The sequence below is a fragment of the Falco rusticolus genome, chromosome 15 (genome assembly GCF_015220075.1).
Source record: "Falco rusticolus isolate bFalRus1 chromosome 15, bFalRus1.pri, whole genome shotgun sequence".
NCBI classification, from domain to species: Eukaryota; Metazoa; Chordata; class Aves; order Falconiformes; family Falconidae; genus Falco; species Falco rusticolus.
This window is the reverse complement of record NC_051201.1, coordinates 15,019,781-15,046,355: the sequence shown is the minus strand read 5'-3', so window position 1 is coordinate 15,046,355 and position 26,575 is coordinate 15,019,781. Positions and strand designations below refer to the sequence as shown.

The 26,575-nt window shown below is 36.2% G+C and overlaps 1 long non-coding RNA gene across 1 annotated transcript in view; it reads left to right on the top strand.

Moving 5' to 3' along the window:
• LOC119157972 overlaps nt 1–25,612 on the top strand; it is a 36,551-nt gene extending 10,939 nt beyond the window's left edge. The window contains exons 3-4 of the long non-coding RNA XR_005107726.1: nt 18,339–18,446; nt 19,723–25,612. This is a non-coding gene — a long non-coding RNA (uncharacterized LOC119157972). The remainder of the gene's footprint in view (nt 1–18,338; nt 18,447–19,722) is intronic.
• Nucleotides 25,613–26,575: the final 963 nt, after the last annotated feature.

Here is a 26,575-nt window from a genome sequence, read left to right as displayed (position 1 = left end):
GGATATCTGCTCTCAGAATCACCAACACTAGATCTCCTTCAATAAATATTTAATATTTTAATTTTAATTACGATTTACTATTTGATTTAATATTTAATTAACATCATTAATATTTATGAAGATTGGAAAGAGCTGCATTGTGCCTTGATCAAATATGCAGGTGATCTAAAACTCTGTAGAGGAAAAAGAGATGGCACTTGATACAATAGAATTATAGTGACAAAGAAACACTGGGAACCAAGTAGGAAACTGTAGGATTTTCACAGTGTTTGTAAATACGTGTGTGTGTACATGTAGATATACGCTGTAGAGATATGAACTACCTGTGTGCATATGTAGACACATATGTACACACCCACATAACTATGTGCATACACGCCTTAGCTGTTAAAATACTGTTTTGACACAAGCTGACTCTACTTACGGTCTGAAGACCTTGAGCAGAAAAATCAAGCAAAGAAATCCACATAAAAAAATGAGGTAATGTAACCCAAAGAAAAAGACTCAGGGCTTAATTCTAAAGCACTGCTGGGAGAAAGTCCCAATGATTCCAATTGAAGTGTACATAATTCAGAGACTGAGGTGATGTTTTAGGGCATGATGTGGGTGTAGCAACACAAAGACAACAGAGACAAGAAATAAGAACATTCTGAGCAGCAAGATGAAAAAAGAGTAACATTTTTTTGTGTCAAGTAAATATCAAATACAAAATAAAAAGATTAACAAAACACAGGAGACACAAAAGGCAGACTTTGCAGAAATTTTTTTCATTTTTATCTGACCAATGAGGCATTGGTTCGATAACATCAGAGAATGTCACTGGAAATATTAACCATGCAGACAGACTAAATTCTCTCAGATTAAAAGTTCCTAAATTTAAGCTCCTCTAGCCTCAGTTGGACACTATAACGGGCAAGTTCTCAAGAAAACTGTGATGATAATGTGAAGTATATTATATTTCAGTAAAGAAAAAAATAATTGTACTGAAAAACAAAATTCAAAGGGAAAGCACACCCTTTATACCCCTTTACATGCTTTTCCTAATTTTTATCAGTGTGATAATGGCATATTCTAAGCAGGGAGAAAACAAATTTGATGATAGACTTTTGCAGCCAAGCAGAGGCCTGACGCATCCCTAGAGCAGAAGCTGGCCAAGATACAATTAATATTTGTTTGTCTTAAACCTAGACCTAAACCTAGAACACTAAACCAGCCTTACCACTATGAGTACATAAGGATTTTGTAACATTTTAACAATATGAATAACAAAACAAAGCAAAAAGCATTTTTGTAACACCACTAAGTGTATATATATTTATATGTATGTATGTATATACATACCTCAAAGGGGCATACAGAGATTTGTGGTACAGCTGCACAAATGAGAAAAACATCTGCAAGCAACAAAATATGCATGAAAGGCAAAGGATATAGACAAGGCAGGAAAGATGTCCAAGGAAACTAAAATTACCCAGTCAGTTGAAAAAGCAGAAAGTGTCTCATAAAACCACTGTAATCCTGCAAAATAAGCAAGAAACATGCCTGGCAAAAGTCAGAATTCCAGGACCCTAAAATAAAAAGAACTATGACAGGATGGTGTGAGAAGCAGAAAATACTAAGGACAGAGGAAAGGCTGCAGGGAAAAAAAGCCTTATTCAGTTCCAGCTTTCCTTGTTGAAGAGCTCTCAACTCTGATCACCGTGATTTCTGTGACCAAGACCATCAAGGACTATAGCCATCAGTGGTAACCACACAGTATCGAGGTTTTTTTATGCTCAGCTAGTTCACAAGATTGTTAAGAATACCTTGAACGTGTGTTGATAATGATTGACAGTGACTAAGAACTAACCATTGGCAATGTGTATTGTTACTGAAAATTAATCTAATAAATGTATTGTTTTGCAGCTGGCCTTATTTATTGGCCCTCTGAGAATTTTCCCATCATTGTAATTTCTAATTCCCCAATACACGCAAAGATACACAGATGTAACATATACACAAGATACGCAGATGTAACATATACACACACATGCATATACCCAGTTGGAACATTTTCCATGTTTATCTCCAATGATAACATTCTGTCATGACGGGAAAAATCCCAGGGAGTTTGCCACCATGTTTAAAACATTACTTGAAAATTGTAAAAGCTAATTAGAAACTGTTCCAATTTTTGCTCCAAAGAAAAGTCTGAACAGGGATAAGAAACTGTGGAAATGGAATATTGGCATAATGACTAATTCAGCACCACATGAGGCAGAGACAATTAAATAAAAGCTCCTTGCTTCAGAAATATAAACTCAGTTTAAAAACAATTATTCCTATCCACATCAAAACAAAGTCAGTCACATCTGTTTGTAACTGAAAAATGAAATGCAGAAACATACAGGACAGTTGAAATTTCATTAGCTACATTATTATGGAATAGTCTTTCTTCAGTTTGCTTTTTTAACTGGGTCAGTATGTTGTCAAGATAATATTTAACCCCAACCTGAGCTGAGTTAAACTCACAGAATATGATGTTTCAGCGTTGTTGAAAGGTAATGTGAACTTATGTCCTAATACTCTGTGCATGCCCTGTAGCAGTATGAGGAGGATACTGGTTATGTATAGCAAATGCCAGTTTTCTTCAAGGGCAGTCTCCTTTGGCTCAGAAACAGAGCAGACAGCATTCACTGGAAAGAAGGGCTTCATTCCTAGCCCATGAGTGTGACCTTAACTTACGATTTATTAGGAAGTGGTGTATTCGGGTTGTCTCGCATGCTTCTAAAAAATGCATGGTAATCTCTGTCTAAAAGTGTCAAAAAATCTTTATAAGCTTCAGAACACATAATTTTCTACAGTTAACTTTTGTAAGGTCAGTCCAAAAACTATAAAATGATCTTGGTGAGTACATAACGGTATCTCCTCTTTTCCCTTGGGTTGGCTGTTAATCCAATGGACAATGCAAGGCTGTTCTCATCTGCTACATATTCTTGACTTTCACATTTAATGATGAAAGGTTATAGACATAGCTCTTAGCTGCAGAAAGTTTTGTGCTGTTCCCATTGTTTAACTTCATACGTGATTCTCAGATAATAAAATCAAAGTAGAGTTGTGTAGATATACAGAAAAACGGAGAAACAAACATAAAAGCAAAAATAGAGATTTGCTACATCCCACCTTAAACATTATGCGAGATATAGTCTTCACCCATAAAATGAAAAAAGTTGTGAAATATTATTCTCAAAATTCGTCAAACTGCATGTGTCTCCAGCCAAATTAGCGTACAGTCCCAACCAAAAACCAGCAAAAACTGCAAATGTTTTCAAATTGAATCCCATCCAAATGTTCTGCTCATGATCAGCATGAATACTTAAGAATACTGTAAAATGTATTTATAACCTTAAATTCATGTTCACCATAGGGTGGGGTCAGAATGCTCAGAAGTTTATAGTATCCAGTCCAAAGCTTTGTGAAAAAGAAATGAGTATTACAATTGGTATTAACAACCCCATAAAACTCCAGTTTCTTGTGCTAGAAGCTCACATTCTTTTCAACTTAATGTTAACACTCTGGCTTCACTCTAGGGGTTGAAAAAACCTATGATTTCATCCTATTCCCCTGTGGTCTACATTCAAAAATTAAGACTGTCCTCATGAAACAAATTCTCAATTAATGCTTTGTTTTAATAATTTGCTAGAGGAGTCATTTTGCATAATAAATTTGTTTCATGAGGTATTGTTCTGTGAGAATGTGCTCTGTATGTTACTGCTAAAGATTTCTTCAAATAAACTGATTGACAGAGCAAGAGGGTGAATTTTGTTACTTAAGCAGTTTCTTATACAAGCGTCTTACGAATTTTTGGGACTGGAAAAAATTCCATTAAATATTTCACTTGTTAAATTAGGGAAATTTACTTGTTTATTTACAAATTTCAACACTTTTGGAAAGTACAGCTTGCAAGTGTTGGGCCTGAAAAAGGCTTCTTTGGGCAAAGTCATATGGAACAAGTCAAAGAACAAGACTTTTGGTGGATAACGTAACATGTTTAGTTAGCATTACATTTTCTGCTTTAATACCTGAAAAATCTACTTCATATTCATGAAAAATGTAACTAATATTCTCATGATATACCTCAGTACCACATAAAATAAGGTATTTTAAACCTTCAAAATACAGTCTATTTTTGGAAAGGTAAACTATATGGCCTAGGAATGAATATTAATATACATCAGGGGTTTTTTTCTTGTAGATTAATATTATCCTCAGCTACAATTGAGGGTTTGCTCAAGCAATAGCAAGACAAACAACACAGATGAATATATCACACTTGTGATGAATAAATAACAGCACAATGGGAAATGTTGTCCCAACATGTCCTCCAGTGTCTGTTCACTTCTTAATAATTACCCTTCATTTTTCCACAGATGTATTTGCAGAATTGTTATAGGAAACTGAACCTCACGTGAAAATTGAGTTAATGTTCCGTATTTTCATGGTCCTAGAATCTGACCACTTAATATAACCTCAAACCACTAAATACAGAAACATTTGCTCTACGGAAGTTTCTCTTATCCACATGCCCATCTGCTCTCATGTATGGACTGAGACCACAATACAGAGACTACAGAAGATTGAGTATTCTCCAGTTTCCTCAGCTATATGAAAGCAAATTGCTTGTCCTCCACAAAGAAATGGTCCATCTCTCAGCCTGCCTGCTTTACACCACATCATACCACCAAAACTAAATAAATATGAAAACCCCCAATGCATTCAAATTGATGCAAAGGCCCTCCTGTTCAATCTCCAACTCAGTTAACCTGAGCGTTTCCTTAAGTCTACATGAAATGGTGGAAAACAGATGCTGAGAGTATCTTTGTCTCTACATCATCTCATGAGACCCCACCTGGAGTACTATGTTCAGCTCTGGGGCCCCCAACATAAGAAGGACATGGGTCTGTTGGAGCGAGCCCAGAGGCAGCCACGATGATGATCAGAGGGCTGGAGCAGCTCTTCTGTGAAAACAGGCTGAGGAAGTTGGGGTTGTTCAGCCTGGAGAAGAGAAGGCTCTGGGGAGACCTTACAGCAGCCTGCCAGTACCTAAAGGGGGCCAACAACAGAGCTGGAGATGGACTTCTTAGAAGGTCATGTAGTGATAGAACAAGGGGAAATGGCTTTAAACTGAAAAAGGGTAGATTTAGATTAGTTATTAGGAAGAAATCCTTCACTCTGAGGGTGGTGAGACACTGGAAGAGGTTGCTCAGAGAAGTTGTGGGTGCCCCATCCCTTGAAGCGTTCAAGGCCAGGCTGGATGGGGCTTTGAGCAACCTGGTCTTGTGGAAGGTGTATGTAAAGAGAGAAGCCTGGGATTGCCCTGAACAAAAAAAAAATAAAAAATCTATTTCTCCACATTTTCCATAAAGTGACATCTCATTGTAGATTACAAAAGTCTTTTTTTGTGTTATGATATGGAAGCCATGAATGAAAATTGGTGTTTTAGTCCAAATCTAAGGAAGATTTCTAAAAACACATAATATGATTCTTTAACAGGCAGATTGAGGACCAGTGAGGACTTCAGTCATGCAGAATGTCTGTATTTTATGTGTGACCAAACAATGGGAATGAAAAGTAACCTTTAATGTTAAAGCACAGTTTTCACAAAGGCTCTAGCAGTACTTTTTTTTTTTTTAATCCTAAAAAGGGTCTTTCTTACATTGCTACAGTATCTGATGTCCAGCTCTTCAAAGGCACTTAAGCATTACAAGCTACAGAGATCAGCAGTAGTAGGCAACTAAGTATAGGGTTAACATTCCATTTCTTTGATGAATTAATACTGATTTGAAGTGCTCAAGTTCAAAGAACTATAACTCAAAAAGCTAGAAAAATAAAAGCCTAGTAAAACATTATACTGCATGTAACTTCTAAAAAGTTTCCCCTGAATTTATTAAAAATTAATATAATAATTACTGTACTTCTGTAAGTTTTCATGTGATTCTTTTATAAAAGACATTTAGCATTTTTATTGAAGTTACTATCAAACATTCGGTATACATAGTAATAATAATTGAATCAAGAATAACTCCTATGCCACTATCTGTATAAGGTGCCACAGGAACCCTTCTCTAAACTTCACTTCAGTATTTCTACTAGAAAATGAATGCTTTTGTATACGTCTATTTCACCAAGGAAAAATAGCAAATTTGCTCCTAATGACTGGACATAATATGTTTCAGAAGAATGATTGTGCTTAGCACCAGCTTACAAACAGGTAAAAACACCACACAAAAATATATGGATCATTCATAGGGAAAACTGCTTGGTGTTGTCTTACAAAGAGAATGTGGGCATCAATCATGACTTAGCTGCTTGGTAACATCAGCCACTGTAATTGATTAATGAGCAGGAAAAGGCAAACCCATGGCATGCCTCCTCTGCCAGGAACAAAATTTCAGTACCTGCATTTCCCAGAGTTCAGTGACTGCTCTCCTCCCCAGTCCTTTCATGGATCTATTCCTCCCTACAACATCTGAAAGAATCTAAATAAAAATGTCTTTCCAAGAAATAGATGGCTTTTTCATACTAAAGTGAACAATGTTTAATACTCAGCAATGGCAACTAGGGACAATTCTGTAAGGAGTGAACCAAGAGATTTCCACTTTCATCCACCTCACATCCAATTTGGAGTAGATAATTTGAAGAAAAGATGCGGCCAGATCTTGGGTACAATAGTCAGAGGAAAATAATTCTTCAGCTTCACATCACTGCAAAAGTTTTATGTAGGAGCAAAAAAAAAATTTTCTGAAGAAATTAAGCTATACTCCAATGCTTATATTTTTTCATTTAAAGAACATATTTTATTTATTTATAGTTTATAAAGCTTTTTGCAGTAGAATGGAACTTCTGTTATTTAATATGAGTATATAATCTTTATTTTTTACTAAGAAAGGAGGCACTAATATGTGTTGTTAATCAAATACTCTTTTGCCCACCTAAGCATTTACATGTGCTTTGCAGCACTTTTAAAGCTTCCACTTGATCCACAGTGACTGCATCAGCTAAATCAAAGGAATCCTGTTCCATGGCTTAAAACTTTGCACAGTATTAAAAGGCAGGCTGTATCATATGATTTGAATATGATTATTTACCAGACTATTTATTAAATGCTCACATATCTGTCAAAGCAATTAATCCCATGTCAGCTGTTCTCTAGGGCAACAACAAAGATGATGTCAATAACATACAACAAACTCAACTGGGTCATAAAAGGCACTGTAGCCAGTCACATCAAATATCTAGACAACCCCTTCAGTTAAGAATAAGATGCAGGATAAAATTCTAAGAAATTTCTGGAACACAAAGAAGAACTTAATGTGCAAAGAATCACTTCATATTTCAGAAGTTCTTTTTCTATGTCCTTTTTTATGTTTTTAAAGCATAAATATCTCTTTCTAATATATCATATATATCTCTATATAGATTATATATATATACTCCTAATCAAGCAGTGATTAAAATAGAGCTCTTCAGTTAAACAGACTTTTTTTTCAAAGCTTTCTTCCCATGTTCATCTGCTAGCATACAACAACGTATATGAGAAAGGGAACGTTGAGTAATGTTCTTAGTGAGCAACAGAATACTGTAATAAGAAATAACATGTAATAGAAGTCACAAGAATAAATGAATATTCAGTAGGGAATGTGGAAGCATATATGCTTGAAAAAATAAACGTAAAAAGAGGTAACAAATATCACTTTTTAAAGTGTGGCAAATGGTTTGTAACATTTCTACTTTATAACACTCATGTTATAAGTAAGCACTGCTTCTGTTAATTTTTTGTCAGGTATTTTAGTATTAAGGAAATGTTTTAACAAGATTTTTACAGCTTGATTAAAGATGAAGATGGCTAAATTCACAACTGAATTTCAACAAGCAACAATTTCAGAAACTGATAAGCGTATGCAAATAAAGAATGAGATTTTAACATACATCAAATTGACTTCAAAGTACTACTAGGAAATAATTTTTACAACCACCACCTAAGGTATAGAAAATTATTATTTCGAAGTTGCAAACACAATTGTAATTGTGGTTTACTTTCCAATATCAGGAGTTCACAGAGACAATATGAATTATTGTAGTTTCTACAATTTTTCTGGAAGGATCTCTACATGTTCCTCTTCTGAGTTCTCTCTCCTAATAAGAATCAAAGAGAACAAAATACCAGAAATTATCTCAAGAGAGTTGTATTTCTTTTTGCTTCATCCCAGAGGAACAAAAGTCCTCTGCATCAGCTAGAAATAATCTCCTACTATGTGAAAAGCCAATAGCGGAGATTCAGGTACTATAGATTTCTCTTCACAGTTCCATTCCTCTGAATTTAGTTTTCTAAATCACTGGGGGCTTTTTTACAATTTTACTCCTAGAGTAAAAAAACCAACACCCCCCCTAAAACACCTTAGTAATTTATGCTAATGCTTTCCCAATGCATGATTTTTCCTAGCATATGTTATCTAGTACTTGATTCACATCCAATTTAAGTTTTCCAAGCACTTACACTAATTATAATTGTAATTCCAACCATTTTAAAATCAAAATTCTGTCTTAAAAACCATGATAGATAATGATATGTCATAACAGTCTCAAATTGCCAAGAATCTTCAGACATTATCATTTCATGACTGATCTCAGAGCATGCTAAAGGTTACATGTGCTGGCCCAAAGTTTTAATTTTTTGTATCATTTATTTTCCTCTGATTTTCAGACAACACTTGAAAAAACACACTTAATTTCCTTATTCTAGTCAGATGACTGACAGAGCCTTGATAATTACAGTCACACTCTCCTTGATGTTTATATCTGTTAAATCTGTAGACTTTTAACAGTCTACAGAACAACACAGGTGTTTCAACTAGGACATGCATATTTAACTTGCTTAATCTTTTCTCATAAATTATTCCCTTACTCTCCAAATCACTTTTCATGCAGTTTTCTAAATTTACTCTAATTTCCCTATCAAGCATCAATCTTGAAACGTTGATCGATAACGAGCAACTCAGTCTTGTTGGAAGTACTGTTTGTGGCACAGATGCCACAATTAATAAAAATGCATGGGATTCTATCCAGATAATGAAAAATGAGAAACACTGAACTCTTCACTTTCCAATACAATTATGCAGCCAATGTATGCAGCCTGGAGTAAGGTGAAGTTTTTCCTCATATTCAGAAGGAACTTCTGTTCCACAAACTTCAGGTTGTGCCCGTTGCCCCTTGCCCTGTCGCTGGGCACTACTGAAAGGAGCCTGGCCCCGTCCTCTTGACACTCGCCCTTAAGGTATTTGTAGACATTGCTAAGATCTCTCATCTTCTCCTCCCCAGGCTAAACAGCCCCAGCTCTCTCAGCCTTTCCTCATACGGGAGATGCTCCAGTCCCCTGATCACCTTCACAGCCTCTGCTGGCCCCTCTCCAGTAGCTCCCCGTCTCTTGAACTGGGGAGCCCAGCACTGGACATGACACTCCAGATGCGGCTTCACCAGGGCAGAGTAGAGGGGGAGGATCACCTCCCTCGACCTGCTGGCCCCACTCCTCCTAACACACCCCAGGGTACCATTGGCCTTCTTGGCCACCAGGGCACACTGCTGGCCCATGGGCAACTTGCTGCTCACCAGAACTCCCAGGTCCTTCTCCACAGAGCTGCATTCCAACAGGTCAGCCCCAACCTGTACTAGTGCATGGGGTTGTTCCTCCCCAGGTGTAGGACCTTACACTTGCCTTTGTTGAACTTCATTCGGTTCCTTTCTGCCAAAGATCTCACTGAATGGCAGCACAGCCTTCTGGTGTGTTAGTCACTCCTCCCAGTTTTGTATCATCAGCAAACTTTCTTATTCCATCATAGAAGGCTATCAGATTGGTCAGGCATGGTTTCACCTCGGGGAATCCATATTAACTGTTCCTGATAACATTCTTTTCCTCCTCATGCTTAGAAGTGACCTCCAAGATGAGCTGTTCTGCCACCTTCCTAGGGATGGAGGTGGGGCTCACTGGCCTGTAGTTTCCTGGGTCATCCTCCTTGCCCTTTTTGAAGACTGGAGTGATGTTGGCTTTCTTCCAGTCCTCACACACCTCTTCTGTCCTCCATGACCTTTCAAAGATGATGGAGAATGGCTTGGCAATAACAGCTACCAGCTTCCTCAGCACTCGGGAGCGTATCACATAAGGCCCCGTGGATTTGTGGGTGTCAGGTTTGCTTAAGTGCTCTTTAACACGATCCTCCTCGACCAAGGAAAATCTTCCTTTCTCCAGGCTTCCTCTTTTGCCTTGAGGGTCTGCGAAACCAGAGGGCCGTCCTTGGCAGTGAAGTCTGAAGCAAAGGCGGCATTCAGTAACTCTGCCTTTTCTGTGTCCTTCATCACCAGGGCACCCACCTCATTCTGCAGGAGGCCCACATTTTCCCTAGTCGCTCTTTTCCTACTGATGTACTTGAGAAGCCCTTCTTCTTGTCCTTGACATCCCTTGCCAGATTTAATTCCAAATAGACCTTAGCCTTCCTCATCACCTCTCTGCATGCTCTGACCACATCCTTATTTCTTCCCAAAAGGCCTGTCCCTTTTTCCACATCCCGTAAACTTCCTTCTTCTATTTGAGTTTTGACAGAAGTGCCTTCTCATCCACACAGGTGTCCTGTCCCTTTTGTTTGATTTCTTACTCACAGGGATAAACCGATCTTGAGTTTGGAGGAAGTGATGCTTGAATGTTAGCCACCTCTCTTAGACCACCCTCTATCTTCCAGAGCCCTAACCCAAGGGATTCCTCCAAGTAGGTCCTTGAAGAGGCCAAAGTTAGCTCTCCTGAAGTCAAGTGTTGCAATGCTATTTATCGCCCTACTCTTCCTCATGGAGATACGACTGAAGTAAGTATTACAATTCATACTAAAATGTAAGAAATTATGCTGTCATTTAAGAAAAAGGGAGAAAGAATAAAAAAGAAAGACTAGATTGTAAAATGCTTATATCTTTTTAGGTGGAGAAACCCCAAAACTGTATTGTAGGAGCAATCTTACTATAGCAAGTTTATTAACACAATTAACCCGAAGAACTGTTACTCAGAAGAAAAGGCTTTAAACATAGTCACTCACTTTGTATCCCAGGTTTTCTTTTATACACTTAAGTTTCTAAAAAATTCTGCACAGCAGCACATGTTCAATTTCACCAAAGTCAATTTCAGACAGAACTGACTCTAGTTTGTCAGAGATCTTGCCATCTTACTAGGCCTAAGGATTCAACATGCCTTTTGTGTGTATGCATATGTTCTAAGCACACATCATCTTTGTGATATATTTTCCTTGGTTTTGTGGGTTTGTCTCTAAAAAAAAAAATCAAATAAACTATTTGGTATATATGTCTTTTGGAGTTAATACTGCATATAAAGAGCTACAAGTTTTACCTTCTTTTAATATTTTTCTTATACGCTTGTCAGAAAAGCTACATTACATCCTATCAGATTAAGAAATCAAGATGGTAAAACAATGAAATATGAAGAGGTTCACTGAACGTCTTTATAATAAGAAACTCTCATCAGCAGACTCAGGAGAATTATTGTATTGTCTTCTGCCATCTCAGTGTGGTTACTGTGTGCGAGTCATTTATAGTCCATTAACAAGGGCCAGTGTCTCAGCAGGGGTAGACCGAAGTGAATGAAGCTGTACTATATTATAACTGCTAAGCATCTGTTACTGAGTGTTTAAGTCAGTTATTTCCAAATGGTGATTTAATTACTGAGTTATGTCCTTTTTTTTTTTTCTGATCATACATGTAAGAATGAGCATTCTCAAATGTTTTGAAATTAGTCATAATTTCTTTTTTAATGTGATCTGCATTTAGGGATTCAAAATGCAGATGAAAAAAATTATGGTAGAAAATTATACTATAACTGATTAAGCTAATTCAGCTACTCCAGAGGTATGCATTTCAAATCATATAGTTGTTCCTAATAATCAGAGCAAATGATAATGTGATCAGTCACAAAGATGATGCAGTCAGAGCACCCTGTTACACAGTCACTTTGTTCCCCTTAAGATTTCATTCTCCTCTTTCAAAAATCTTGGAATGAGAATGACCCACTTCCAAACTTCACAAGTGGAAACATCTCTATGCCAGCTTATAATAGATCAGTTATTCACTGACCTGACCTGTTCTGAGAAAGGTCTTTTTCTCTTCCTTGGTTAGAAAAGTAGCTGTAAGAAGGATATATTTAAACAGACGTTTTTATAAATTTATGCTCCTCTTGGCTACCCATTGAAGCTCATACACTAATTTCTTCAGGTGTACATTGTGGTTAAACTGTTGATAACTGCAATTCTTATTTCAGATTTGGGAAAGACAGGATTAAATTCTTCAGAAAGATTTGGGATCAAATGCTATACTGTAGCCAGAAAAATGTTAAATCTGGGGGGCAGCTGAAAGCATGAAGAACCTTTCTACCCAATTTGTTTCTGCCCTTTTTACCACCTGGTGGTCATCTCAGAAAAGCACTGACTTACCCACTTAGAAAACTAAAAAACTCATGCAATTCAGCTGAAACAGACCAACAACATGCAGAATTTTAGTAAATACATAGGAGTTTGCTTAGCAACTTAGCCATTTTGTAGAAGGATCTGAAGTAATTTTAAGCACAAGTTACTACTGTACACAAAATTCCATACTACCTTTTTCCTCCCCCTTAGTTAGGATAGTCCTTTAGTGGTTTTATACAGCCACACTCCTTTTTTTCAGAATTTATTGTAGTGAAGACATATGGCTTGTTTAGTTAAAAAAAAACATTTCAGTGACTTGGACTGTGATACCTGAAATAACAAAACAGATGAAATAGAGGCCTAAATTTGCTACAAATTCTCTGAAGGTTCAGGTTACGCCTACCTTTGTGAGTGAATAATGTGTGAAAGGCAGCAACTGCAACACTAATTCAGAAAAGACAGTCACAGAATCAAGCTTCACAGAATTTGTGTGTGATTTGATGTTTTTGCTCCATGGAAAGCTAAAACTATATTAGGTAAGTAAATCCTTATCCGATTAGCAAAAGTCTTATAATCAATGTAATTATGAAACAATTGTAATTATGAATGCAGAGCTAACTTCTATAATCCTGTGTTTTGTCTAGGTGCCTGTCTTCTAATTTATGTAGTTCTCTCTTAAATGGATGAAAGAGGTCTCTAACTTTCTTTCTGGTGATCAGAAACAAAGGATCATCTTTGTGCCTGTTGTTTATGGCAACAAAGATATTTATTGTTGGATGATCCCCTCCCAGTGGCTAACGCACATGTTGGAAAGCATATTTTTTAACAATACATAAAAGAGTCCCTTAAAGGAAAAAAACCAATACTGTTGGTAATGCATCAACTACAGGAGGTAAAATAGAGGGTTTTTTTCTTCCACTTATGAATACTGTAGTATAAAATGTATATATGAATTTTTACAAAATAGTAATAATTATTCAAACAATATATGTAAATAAGTATCAGAAGGACACTGCTTGCTTTTTAGAAATAGAACAGAAAATGAGCAATACATCTAAAGATTATTGTAGGTGCATTGAGGGTAGAAAAGAAGTAAAAACAAGTAAATATAAAGTGACTATGTTTTCAAGGGGAGAGAGATATTTTTGTGGCAAATCCGCTATGAAGATCAGTAGCAAGATAATGTTGACACTAAAACATAATTTTTAAATTCACACTTACCATCTATTGAGATAAACAGAGCTTATGAATTCTGTCAGTCTCATCTAAAAAAAAGACCAACTTGCATGCCTTTACATTTCTTTCTTTTGATTTTGAGTTTTCTTAGAAGCATTAAAGACTGGGAACCTGTTGGTTGTTTGTTAAGAGCAAGTGCCTTTCAGGAAATACAAGGAGTGGCTATAAAAAAATATTACCTGATGTATAAATATCTAAGTGCCCAACTGTTTTGAAAAGTAAATAATTGCGAATCATCACATAAAAAGAAACTTTTTATTTTTGCAAGCTAACTAACTATCTTGTATCCACAATGTAAATGAAGGTCTCCAAATAACAGCAAATAGTTAATAGTTGCATCATCTATGTGGGTTCTGCCCAATGAACATTCCAGAACAATTTAAGCAAAGGCTTAAGCTAATTGTCTTCGCTGTTTTCTTTTGAACTAGTGTACTAACTTGACCCGATTCCTCCTGTCCCCCACACTCCTGGACTCAAACTCCTACAGCCCCAATGGGCATGCAGAACCATACTTTAACTTCATCTACTTCAAATTTCCTATGGCAAAAAAGCCCTACAAGTCTTTAGCTGGGACCAGTATTATTTTAACATTTCCATTAATGACACAGACAGTGGGACTGAGTTTAACTCTTTAAATGTCATGTCATGAAATTCCTGAACTAATTGTAATTTCTGAATATTTAGTAATCCTCAAAGGTTTCCTCCTCATGAACTTGTCCAGTCTACTTTTGAAACCATGTAAAGTAACCACAGTAAGCTGTACAGATTTACTGCATATGGTATGAAGAACCATTACCCTTGGCTCAGTTGGCTTCATCTTTGGCATCCCAGTTACCGTATTAGACACTGACCACCTAATTCCTACCCATCATCTCTATTTCATTCTCTTCTTTGCAGATCTCTATTACACCATCACATAGTTATTTTCTTTATAGCTTGAAGGTTCATTTCACAGATGACAAATCACTTTTTAATCTATAAAAATTCTGCCCTCCTAGTTCGATTCAGAAAAAAAAAAAAAAAAAAGAAAAAAGACTGAGGTGTATGGATTTACAACTACTTTTTCATGGTGCAAAATCCGGGTTTTGCATTTCTTCCTATTGACAATTTGCTTTGTCAAGGATGAAAAGGGAAAAATAGAATATCAATACAGCTTTGTATGCAGACCTAAAAACTACTCATCATTCTTAGTAAGTACATCTAATTTGTCACAATTCATTAGTCATTCAATAACTGCTATGAAACTGGAAGGAATATTTGCCATACAGCAGCATTTCGCAAAAGCAAGGATCCAACATACAACTAAGCACATTTGATAAAACGTTCCTGTGAAATAACTAACACAAAGATTCTTTTGTCTGGTTATTGTGCTAAAACATGCTCAATATTGGCTGATGCTAGCACAAAAATGACTATGTCTAGTCTTACAAAGAAATTTGTATTGCAGCTCCTATAAACCAGCTTGTTCACAAAGAGGAAAAACAAGAGTTCTCCTCCTTTCTTTCAAAACTAAGGTGCACAGTATCAGACTGAGTTATTCTTTGTTTCAGATAAATATCCCTGCTTTAACTTTGAAATGAGAAAAAGGCATTACATTAGAGAATGTATTTTTTAAAAAACAAAACTTAGTAAACTTTTGAAAGATTTACAAGCTAAAGATGCAGATTGTTTCCTTTTCCTCTTCAAAAAGTTTTTTAGTAGAGAAAATCATTGAAAGAAAGAAAAGAAAAAAGGAACAGTGTATAGACAAAGTGCAGGTAAAACAGTTAACACTTGGGGATCTCACTAGGCTTTTAGACTTAGAAAATCTGGAACATCTTGGTTGCTGTTAAGCACATTGTCAAAAGAAATCAGCAGCTGAACTCAGAAATGGTGGGGGCATTTCCAGGCTATTTAAATAAAAGATTAGTTTTAATGGCAATTGCTCTCTAGAATTATTGGAATTTTTTTGTTGTTGTTTTATACCTTTATCAATAGTTTTATTCTGTTGATCACTCTCTAAAAAAAGGACTGAGACCCACCGAAATTTTTACATGTGCATTAAGAATGTTTACAGTCCCTCTTGGATTTATGCCCAATGTGTGTTGCTGACTGTTTGAATGCCAGTTCTTTTAAAAAGGTCCAGATTGTTTATGCAGTCTCAAGTCGTTCCTCTTTATAAACACATAATAAGTCTTCTCTCATTCATTAATTTAATAAAAAGTCACTCAGACATCATGCATGAGACATATCTACACAGGAATAATTTTGTTTAATGTGAATCTTCCCCTTTTGTATGTTGCTGTTAAACATCAAGCTAGATATTCCCCTGTATAGGAACTAAGTTTTGATGTTCTTACTCCAATTTTATTTAGGCCAAGTTTACGTTAATGTCACTAATTAAAAAACAATTATACTCTCCATTCCCATATGCTCTGTACCTATGAGGAATGAAAACCAAGTAAGGATTAAGTAGTAATGCCCTTGCTCAGAAGGTACACAGCACATTAAACATATTTCATGTCTTAAATTACTTCTACTCCCTCAATGTGTTCTTAAGATTCCATCTCTAGGTTTCACTGTGTTTTGTAATACTCCTTTTGTGCGCTGACGATGGGCTCTTCAGCCTTCAGCAACTGGTGGCTGACTTCCTAGGTAAAGCAACACTCAGAGGTATATGCACAAGTATATCAATAATATTCTAGTTCATTTCTGATTCTTAGAGGGATAGTTGTAGATACATGTGAAGTATATAAGCCATAAAGCTCAGATTTAGCATATTTATAATATATTGACTATTAGAGAATTATGACATATAATCCTGTTCTCAAATCCTCCTGCAGATTACCTTTTTATTCATCTTATCTCAGTAATTGCACATCCCTCTTCTATTGTCTTTGTCAACCTCATTTCACAATAACCACTGGTGTTACTATAGCCGCTACACTAATCAAACTGAGAATTCTAAACCACTAATTTTAAGAAATATTTCATGTACTTTGCAACATTTTTACCCCTTTTCCCAAAGAATCAAAGTGACAATTCTGACTTCTATCTTAACTGTAAATATCTTAAATTGATCAAGTGTGGGTTTTAGAAAACACCTAGAGCTTTAACCATGCAAAACTCTTAACTCAAGATATGTATATCATATCCTGGTCCCATCAAAAAAAACATGGCCAGCAGGTTCAGGGACATGATTCTACCCCTCTACTCTGCTCTGGTGAGATCCCACCTGGACTACTGCATCCATCTCTGGAGACAGACATGGACCTGCTGGAGCAGGTCCAGAGGAGGGCCAGAAAAATGATCAGAGGGATGGAACACCTCTCTCTTATGAGGAAAAGCTGAGAGAGTTGGGGTTGTTCAGCCTGGAGAAGTGAAGGCTCCAAGCAGACCTCACTGCAGCCTTTCAGTACTTAAAGGGCCTTAGAAGAAAGACAGGGACAGACATTTTAGTAGGGCCCATCACAATAGGACAAGGTGTAATGGCTTTAAACTAAAAGTGTGTAGATTCAGAGTAAATATGAGGAAGAATTTTTTTACAGTGAGGCAGTGAAACACTGGAACAGGTTGCCCAGAGAGGTAGTAGATGCCCCACCCCTGGAAACATTCAAGGTCAGGCTGGACAGGGCTCTGAGCAACTTGATCTAGTTGAAGATGTCCCTGCTCATTGCAGCAGGGTTGGACTAGATGGCCTTTAAAGGTCCCTTCCAATCCAAGGAATTGACAGATGCATAGAGGGTACAGGAACTTTAAATATATTATTTCTAGAGGAAGAGATGTACCAACAAGAAGCACATCACAGTCACCTGAATCTGGTTACAATAATATGGACCTCAGACATACCTTGAAAAACTCAAGAAAATCATACTCTGTAACTTAACTTTATACTGCCTGTGAAAAAACGTAATTCTGTTTAGTGCAGCTACAATTTTCCAAGCTATCCAGAAACCTAAAACAAAAGTCTGAAAGCATTAAAAAAAGGAAAATTGAAAGTTATATCAAATAGAAAGTGACGTGTTAGAAGAAGAAGGGAGTATGAAGGGTCAAAATGCAATTTTCAGACAGTGAAACTAAACACTATAAAAACTTATAGACAGTACTTAACTAATACACCAATAAAATTGTTACAAAAGTTTTATAACTCAATACAGTAAAGGTGGCATCTGTGTGATACAAGAGAGCCTTGCATAAAGCCTGTAGTTCCAAAGCCTTTTCTCTATGAAGCAGAAGGATTTACTACAGGAGATGTCCTAAAACTGCTTTATACAACACCAGTCTTCCTCAGACCCATTTTCCAATTTAAAATAAAAAGAAAAAAAGAAGGGGGGGGTGGGGGGGTGGGGGAGAAGAAAGATAAAGCAGTGTAGAAGAGGTGCCATCTATTTCAGCTGTCCTGTCTTTGTCCACTCCTGTCTATCATTGTATGAGTGAAGATCAGTGAAGATTTAAATCATGGTTCTGTTCCTGTGTTTTTAAAGGAGAACTACAACATTTTGGATAACAAAAACTGTTGTGCTAGAAAGTATCTATATAACCCTATAACATACTTTTGTCTATGGAATCAGCAGAGTGACTATGATCATACTAAGCATCATTAAAGGGTTTATTCTTTTATTCTTTACAAAGGCAATATTAAAGGCTCCTTCATGGTGCTTATTTGCCAGCTGGGGTTAAACCACAACACACAGAAGTCGCTCATTCACTCCCCCTCTCCCTTGGAGAATTGTGAAAAAGGTAGAACATGTGGGTTGAGATAAGAACAATTTAGTAATTGAAATAAAATAATAACAACAATTGTAATGAAAAGGAGAAAGGGAAAGAGAAATAAAATACAAACAGAAAAAATGGCCACCCGAACGATGCACAATACAATTGCTCACTACCTGCTGACCGATGCCCAGCCAGCCTCCAAGCAGCGATCGCCTGGCCCCAGCCAACTCCTCTAGTTTATATACTCAGCATGATGTTCTATGGTATGGAATATCCCTTTGGCTAGTTCAGGTCAGCTGTCCTGGAGGTATTTCCTCCCAGTTTCTTGTGTCCCTCCGGCCTTCTCGCTGGAAGGACCTAACAAACTGAAAAGTCCTTGACTTGGTATAAACATTACAAGTAAAACCATCAGTGCACTATCAACAGTATCCTCATACTAAATCCACTAAACACAGCATTGTACTGGCTACTGAAAAGAAAATTAACTCTAACGCAACTGAAACCAGGACACTGTGTTACCTGATAATTTATTTTACAAGGTAAAGCAACTACTTTGTTCTTTACAGTTAGTGGGGAATAGTTATTTAATATTTATCTTTATTTCCTTAACAACTGAAGGGGAAAACCAGCAACTCAAGTGAGATTTGTCCTGTCCTGAGATAAAATGCATGAATCGTGTCAGATGAACAGTCCTCTAGAAGTGTGTAGTTAGCTCCACTGTTTGTAAAAGGCTTGGGTGCAGACACCTGCATTATAAGTATGTGAAGCAGATTATACGAATCTCGGTCTTTTACATCAGGTTTTCTATTTTATTACAAAAAGTACTACCTATAAAAGCCCCTTAATCAGTTAATCTTCATAAAATGTCAAAAACCTCTGACAAGGTCTTTAAGTAAAACTGCTGTTCTGTGTAACCTAAATCTGTAACACCACCTATAATCTGCTTTAAGTTGCTATTTTTCATGTACAAGTCACAGAGTTGAGTGGAGGTAGTAGGCTTTGCTATGAAATCATCAAATCCTTGATATCCTGACTCTCATGCATTTATTTTGGGGTTTTTTTGCTTTACTTAGGAAAACAACAGAAAGACTTTAAGAAATTTATTTTACTTTCAACAGTGTTACTTGTAAAAGCTGCTTTATAAATGCTGATGTTGTACAAGCTGTAATAAAGTTGTTTGCTACTCCTATATTTTAACCTTAGGCAAGTTTAAAGCTATTGTATACATTACTACATAAACTCTAACTGCAGTAAAAGACAAAGACTACCATATGATTCTGCTCTTTCCATTTATCCACAGATCTTACAGACTTCAATGAGTTTCTTTGATACAACTCCCACTGGCAGACTAATGAAGCTTTTTTTCTAATAATATGGATGAACTGGATGTAAGCCTTCCATTTCATGCTGGGAATTTTTTGCAGCAGTTTCAATTCTTTATTCTTGCCAAAATAGCCCTTGTTTTTCCTTTTCTGCTAATTGCAGTTGCTATCACAGCTATTATTTCTGGGTTTTTCTTTTTAAGTTGACATACTATTCTTTCAAGATATTTTAAGCGATTTGAATTACCCTTTTTTTTGACCTACAGAGATTCATAGTGTATGTTTTTGTATTTTATTCTTAAACTCCAATTTTGCAGATTCTTTTATAAAGGCTTATCAGAAGCTGAGAACTGTAGAACGAAGTATCTTAAATAGCAAGCACATCCAGCATGGCAAGCTGTCAATTATTATGTGGTTTTTGTATAAAGTGCTGCGTTCAGGCTTTGGTAAAACCATTTTTTGCTGAATGTAGCCAAGTCTCTTTATCTGTGCAGAGTGTGATTACAGACGTACATGTCAACCACTACTGTTCACCCAGAGTCCTACAGCTAGCAAAGATCCAGAAATAGGCCAGGTTAGCAGGAATGGCAAATTGAAGTGACTGGAAATTCGCTGCTGTAGCACTTAACAGAGAGTATCCAGCAATGCAAGAATTTAGAAAATTCAAAGATACTTTCTCACATTCAACCAGCTCCCCAGAGAACCCAGGGTTTTTTTGAAGGGCATATGCTTGATTAGATGTGTAGCTATTCTTCAAGCTTCTTTCCCCTTCTGCCAGTACCAATTAAAGCACTTTCCTTGTTTTTCATGTATGTTTTGTCATACTTCAATATTAATAATGCATCACTAATGAAAGGACACAAAATAATCTTAAGAGAGATTTTGCAATTTTGCAAAAGAGGGCCTTGCGTTATTTTGTTACTAATGCATCATGAGTACCGAAACTTGACAGGAGATTCTGAACACAAAAAATGTATTAGTAATATTTTTCTATGCCAAAACCTTCAGGGAGGACCTGAGGAGAAAGTAGGTACAGAAATAGCAAGTGTGGCCAGAGTTTTCAACTGACCTGAGATAACCTAAAGGCAACCATTTCAAATACTGGTAGCTACTCCCTCAAACAGGCTTTTAAAGATGTCCTAAGCTAGACTCCTAAAACAGGTGTTTGTTGAAAGTGGAAGTCAGAAGGCTGTCCAAAATTTCTACTACTATGCCAAACCTAGATAAAATTGTTGTTGCTCTGCTCAGGAAATATAGGGACTACTTTCTTGTAGCCTTCAAAGGATTAAATCTTTTTAAAGTAAGAGAGATAAGCCCATAGACTCAGTTTGCTCTAAACTGAAAGCAGAACTCAGCTGATAAGAAAAAGTAAAGCGGAGGCTGGAAGAATATATAGAGCTCTGCGTTCTTGGGACATTCAGGCACAATTTTACAGCACAAATCATCCGAGAACTGTCACTGTACACAGATTGCAAAGTTTCAGTTCAAATCACCTGCATGATGCAGTACCTTTACTAAATTATCAGTTGAGGTTCACACACAGGAGTTTTAATGACACATGGAATTAGTACCTTGTGTTTCCACTGTGTTGCAGGTTTTCTTCTGAGAACTATGCAAGAACTAGCAAGAACAAAAATCAGCAGATCACCACTGCTGTCTCATATAGCCTCCTCTGTGCAAGGTCTCAGTGTAATTCACACTCATGACAAAAAAGAGAACTATCAACCAGTAAGACAGACAACTGAACTTTCTTTGTTTCATTTTTGCTCTTATTTAGATAGGTGCCTTTAAATTCAGCTGTGGATGCTGTAGGCTGTTATCTCCACTGACTTTGATGAAACCTTGATTGAGTGATAAAAGAATTTTTCCATCAAAGATACCATGCCACAAACAGCAAAGATCCTGGAGCTTTTTATATTTAGAAAACGAGCAACCACAGGAATGCTGCTGGTTTCACTACAGACCCTCAAAAGAATTCAACAAACATCATTAAATCAAATCTCACTGTGCCAGTTCTTAAACATAGTACATACTTTTACCTTTGAATTTTAAGCAATCTCTAGAACCCTTTTAAAAAGATAAGGTTCAGTGACTCTCATTAGTGAGTTCTTAAAGCAACAGGTATTGCTGTGTGTATCCTCAGGGAAGCTATCTAAAAAAGCATAGTAAGAAGGTTTGTCCAGAACCCAGCATAACGGAGTAGAGAAAGTACTGTAGTTTAAACTGGTAACCAGAGATCATTAGGCTAATTAAAACATGCTGACCTAACAGGATTCTAAACAGTGAGATATCAATACAGCCAAGGTATGCTGTGCAGATCAGAGGTGCTCTCATTATCTGACAGATATGTTACACAGGGTAGTTTCACATCCATGCAGAAATTTGATTCTCAGAAATAAGAAAAAGACCCTAAACTGCATTATTATATTCAGTTGTAGTCCTTTATACTTGTAAAAATCTCAAATTTGTACACTATTTGCCCCTTCAAGAACTGTGGATCCTATCCAAATACAGTGAAGATATCACATGCACTTCTGTCTGTGTAAGTGAAATTTATAGAGGCCTGTAACAATTTCAGCAAGACAGGATCATTCTTATGAAACTTACCCTCTCCAGAGGTCCCTGGCTAACCTCTTGTTGAATTTGTATACAGAGACAGAAATAAGTTACATAATTATCTTTCCTACATTTGAACAAACTTCAGCTTTGATTTCCATGCTTGCACAGAATTTATCTTTCAATGTGTGTACTGAAGTTTACCCACCTGTCTGCCAGACTTAGCAAACAACAGGTTTATTACCACATTAAATATTGGTCTTCCACATGTGCATTTGCATTCGGTAAAAAGAGAAAAGATCAAGTATGCCCAAGAAGAATGCCTCCCAAACTGGTTTGGTTTAGCTGGAAACAAAGAGTGTCCTTCAGAAAATTCCCCAAGCAGCACATACTAATGCAAATATCTTCATCATAAGGGAGCACAGTAGTAAGAACACCTGACCTGCCAGATTCTGTTCAGAACTTAGTACTTCCCTTACAAAAATGTGGCAATCTAAGCTAATTCTTCGTAAGTTCGTAACCAACATGCCTGCTCAGTAAACGGTGCTTGCACAGTATTTTGAGTGAAAATGTTCATGAAGCTTATGTTTAAAAATCAGCACTTGAACATTTGACATGAAACTTCTACTCAGGTTAAAAACCATTTTATGTAAAACTGAATGTACATTTTTGTTTTCATTTCAGGTTTAAAAAGTTAGCTAATGAAAATGCCAAACACATGCTGTTATTCAACCATGCATTATTCTGGTTTGCAGTTAAAACAGATAACCTGGTGAGCTTTATGACTTTGATTGTGGCATTATTTGTTGTTTTTGCTTGGAGCTCTCCTTCTTTAAGTGCTGCATCAAAATATTTGACATTACCTTATATCATCCAGGTAAAACAAATTATTCACAGGTTAACCTTGCTGTTAAATTATGTTGTCACATGTAATTTCTTATTCTAACCACTGTTTATACCACGCAGTTCAAGACTTTAATTCTCTTGGGCCACATTCTATCCTACTTATATTCAGACAGCATTTTGCAGGCATGCCAAGGTACAGCAACAAAAAGGAGGGGTATAGAAGTCTGTACTTTGCAGAGAGCTCTTGTACAACACAAAGTTATACATGTAGCTAATGTATATGCCATTGTTACTGAATATATATTTCATTTCACATTAATGCCCTTCTATAGCTTATTAAACTCACTTGTAATATCTTCCCAAAATGAGCCTGGAAGAATTTCACTAAGGATAATGCAAAGACTGTATTTTCTTTTTGTATCTGTATCACATTTAGTACAGTATGCCACAAATCTGATTACTTTGTGTACTGCTAAAAAAAAAAAAAAGTAGCTGTTCTAAACATGGATGTTTAGTGCATGTAAATATAACTGATATTTTTAGAATGCATAAGAAAAATATGAATCTCAGTTTGCTTCACTGAATAAAAGGAATTAGAATTCTTCCTTCAAAATAAATAAAGTGTGTTAGTTTTGTCTTCATCATCATCATTGTACAGTCTCAGGTTAGTGCTTCAAGTTGAGGTTTTTCCAGTTTTTGTTTTAGGGTTTGTTTTGGGAGTTGTTGTTGGTTTTTTTTTAATATTTTTTCTGTCTGCAAGTATTTCAAATCATAATAACAACCTGATATGCAATAAGCATTTTTTCTATCTTGGCCTTTTTTCACCTGTCTTACTTCCATATAAAATTAATAAAAATTCAAACACCTACTCAAAATTAGCATAGAGAAATGAACACACTATAGTAGCATTACTACTTGATTGTCAGTGTTGTTACAATATACATATATTTACTTAAAATTTCACAGTAAACTGTCTATTGCCTTCAATAACTATGCAATATCTCCTTAAAATGAGAAGAGAGGCCAGAAAAACACAGGGCTTCACATCAAACTGTGAAAGATACTTTCCTAGCTGCTGCAGCTTGGCAGTCTCCACAGGCAGTTCTAATAGCTTAGAAATTGCCTCTGGGTCTATCACTGAATTCTATTGTTGATGAGCTTTTGTATTGCTTCATTCTTAAACAGCCTTTTACTTTGATTAGTCACTTCTTTTTCCTCAACAGAGCCATTACAGACAAAAAAGATCAAAAGATGATTTTCCAATAATTATATCAGTGGGTTTTTTTCTTGTTAAATTATGAGTTCTCCAGGTGTGTGTGTGAGAACAGGAACTGAGACAGAATCAAAATTTACTCCAGTTGAAGATATAATGGATTATGTCTTGGCAAGACCTACATGTAGATGTAGCAGCAAGACCACAGTTCATACAGATACTTTAAATTCTGTTAAAAAGTAATAGTATTATTAAAGATACTGTGCATGCTTTAAATAACATTCAGTCTAGAAGCTTCATCTTTAATCACATGCAAACCACAAAGAATGTTGCCTATTCAGCAAGTAACAAGATTATCCTAGCACATTGGTGTTTGTTTGTCCACTCACAGCTGAATGATCATCACAGGTTAAATCAGGTTTTATTATCTTTGGTTAATAAAAAAAGTTTAAGAACTTGTGCATTTTCATGGACATTTATAAACTCTATGAGTAGTGAAACTGGCTAATCCAACATGTAAATTGTCCTGTAACAGCAGAATTAACTGGGTAGGGTCAATTTTTACATTGGTCCTCTAATACATCAATGTTCCGTTCTTAAAATTAGAAACCTTCTGAGTAGCTTTCAGCAAAATTTCAAAGAATGTCCTTATTTTTAACCATATTTAATATTACTAGTGCACTTATTAACATGTTCAGAGAGCCCAAAAGGAATAAGTAGCATGAACAAATCTCATACACCTTTAAATCATACATGCCTCTCACACATTCCAAATGATCAATGTGTCATAATGATAGGATGGCAAAGAGACATAAATGTTAACATCTTGCAGTCATGCCAATTATAGTCTATTTGTAGGAAACAGAGCACAGATACAGAGTCAGAGGTCTGCCAGCGTAGCTGCCCTCCAAGTATGGCCTGTGTGTGCTAGAAATAACTATTTTTTAATATAACATATTTTACAACAATATTTTACATATTTCCTGCAGACAAGTCTTCAGTATGTGTAAGCATTGCTTTGACTAGTAGAGCCAACTGCTGGTTGTGAACGTCTGTACAATTACTTTGCAAGACCTAAGAACAAGATCATCTGTCATTCCTCAATACGCCATTCTGTTCATAGGTACAATAAGGTAATTGGTTTTGTGATTAAACACTCATATTTTTTCCCAAAGGAATACAAACATTTGTAATATTATATTTTTATCTTATGCTAAAATTTCCACTGCTATTAAAGAAGCTTAAAACTCTGAGATGTGAGTACCATTTTTTTTTTCTATTAATAGTTCAGCTAACACTGAGATCCAAACTCATTTACACAGTTCTAAGATGAAGACTGAGTGTGAAAAAACAAATCAAAGCAAATAAAAGGCTGGAGAAAGGAAGTACTAATTCTCATTACAGATTGGAAACAGGGACAGATCAAGTGATGTGGTCAAGACAAAACTGGAAACTATACCTAAATCTCATGATCAATTGGCCTAGGCATCCACAATGCATTACATTTTTTGACAACTATATAAAGCACAAACTATTTTAAAATATTTGAAATAACCTCTTTTTAATAGTGAAATTCTCTTTTAATTATGGATGAGTGAACCATTTTAAAAAGATTTCTCTCTTCAGTAAGAAATATGTCACCATGTACTACAAAAAATTGGGGTGAATAGATATTATTTCAAACTGAGTTCTCACATCTTCTCTAGCAGCCTTTTTTCCCATTACAACGGATGCTCACTCTTCTACTGTACTAGCCTATCCAAAATGTTACTCTAGCACAATCTCTGGCTTTTCTTTTCAGTAGCTTCAGGGTGAGCACAACTGTTCCTGAACCCTGAGTAAAGCATCTGAACACATAATGAATTAATGAATGCCTGGTCTCTACTTACTAGTGTTTTGTTTGGGGTTTTTTTTTCCTTAACCTCTTCTCCAGTTACCCTCAGTACCCACTTCATTTTCAAGACAATCAGTGTCACCTTTCATACTATTATTTAGTCTTGAAATACCCTACGCAATTTGTTAACAAAGTTACCATTATGACCTTTGTAAATCTACCTTCATAATACGCCATCTTTTTCGGAAAAATAATTAAACAGGTAAACGCAGCCAGATTGCTTATAGGAAGCTAGTATACTTTTTAAAAATATAGCTTTTTCCTTAGAATAGTAATGATTCCCAAAGTGTTTATACTGAGACACTGGAAAAACAGGACTTTT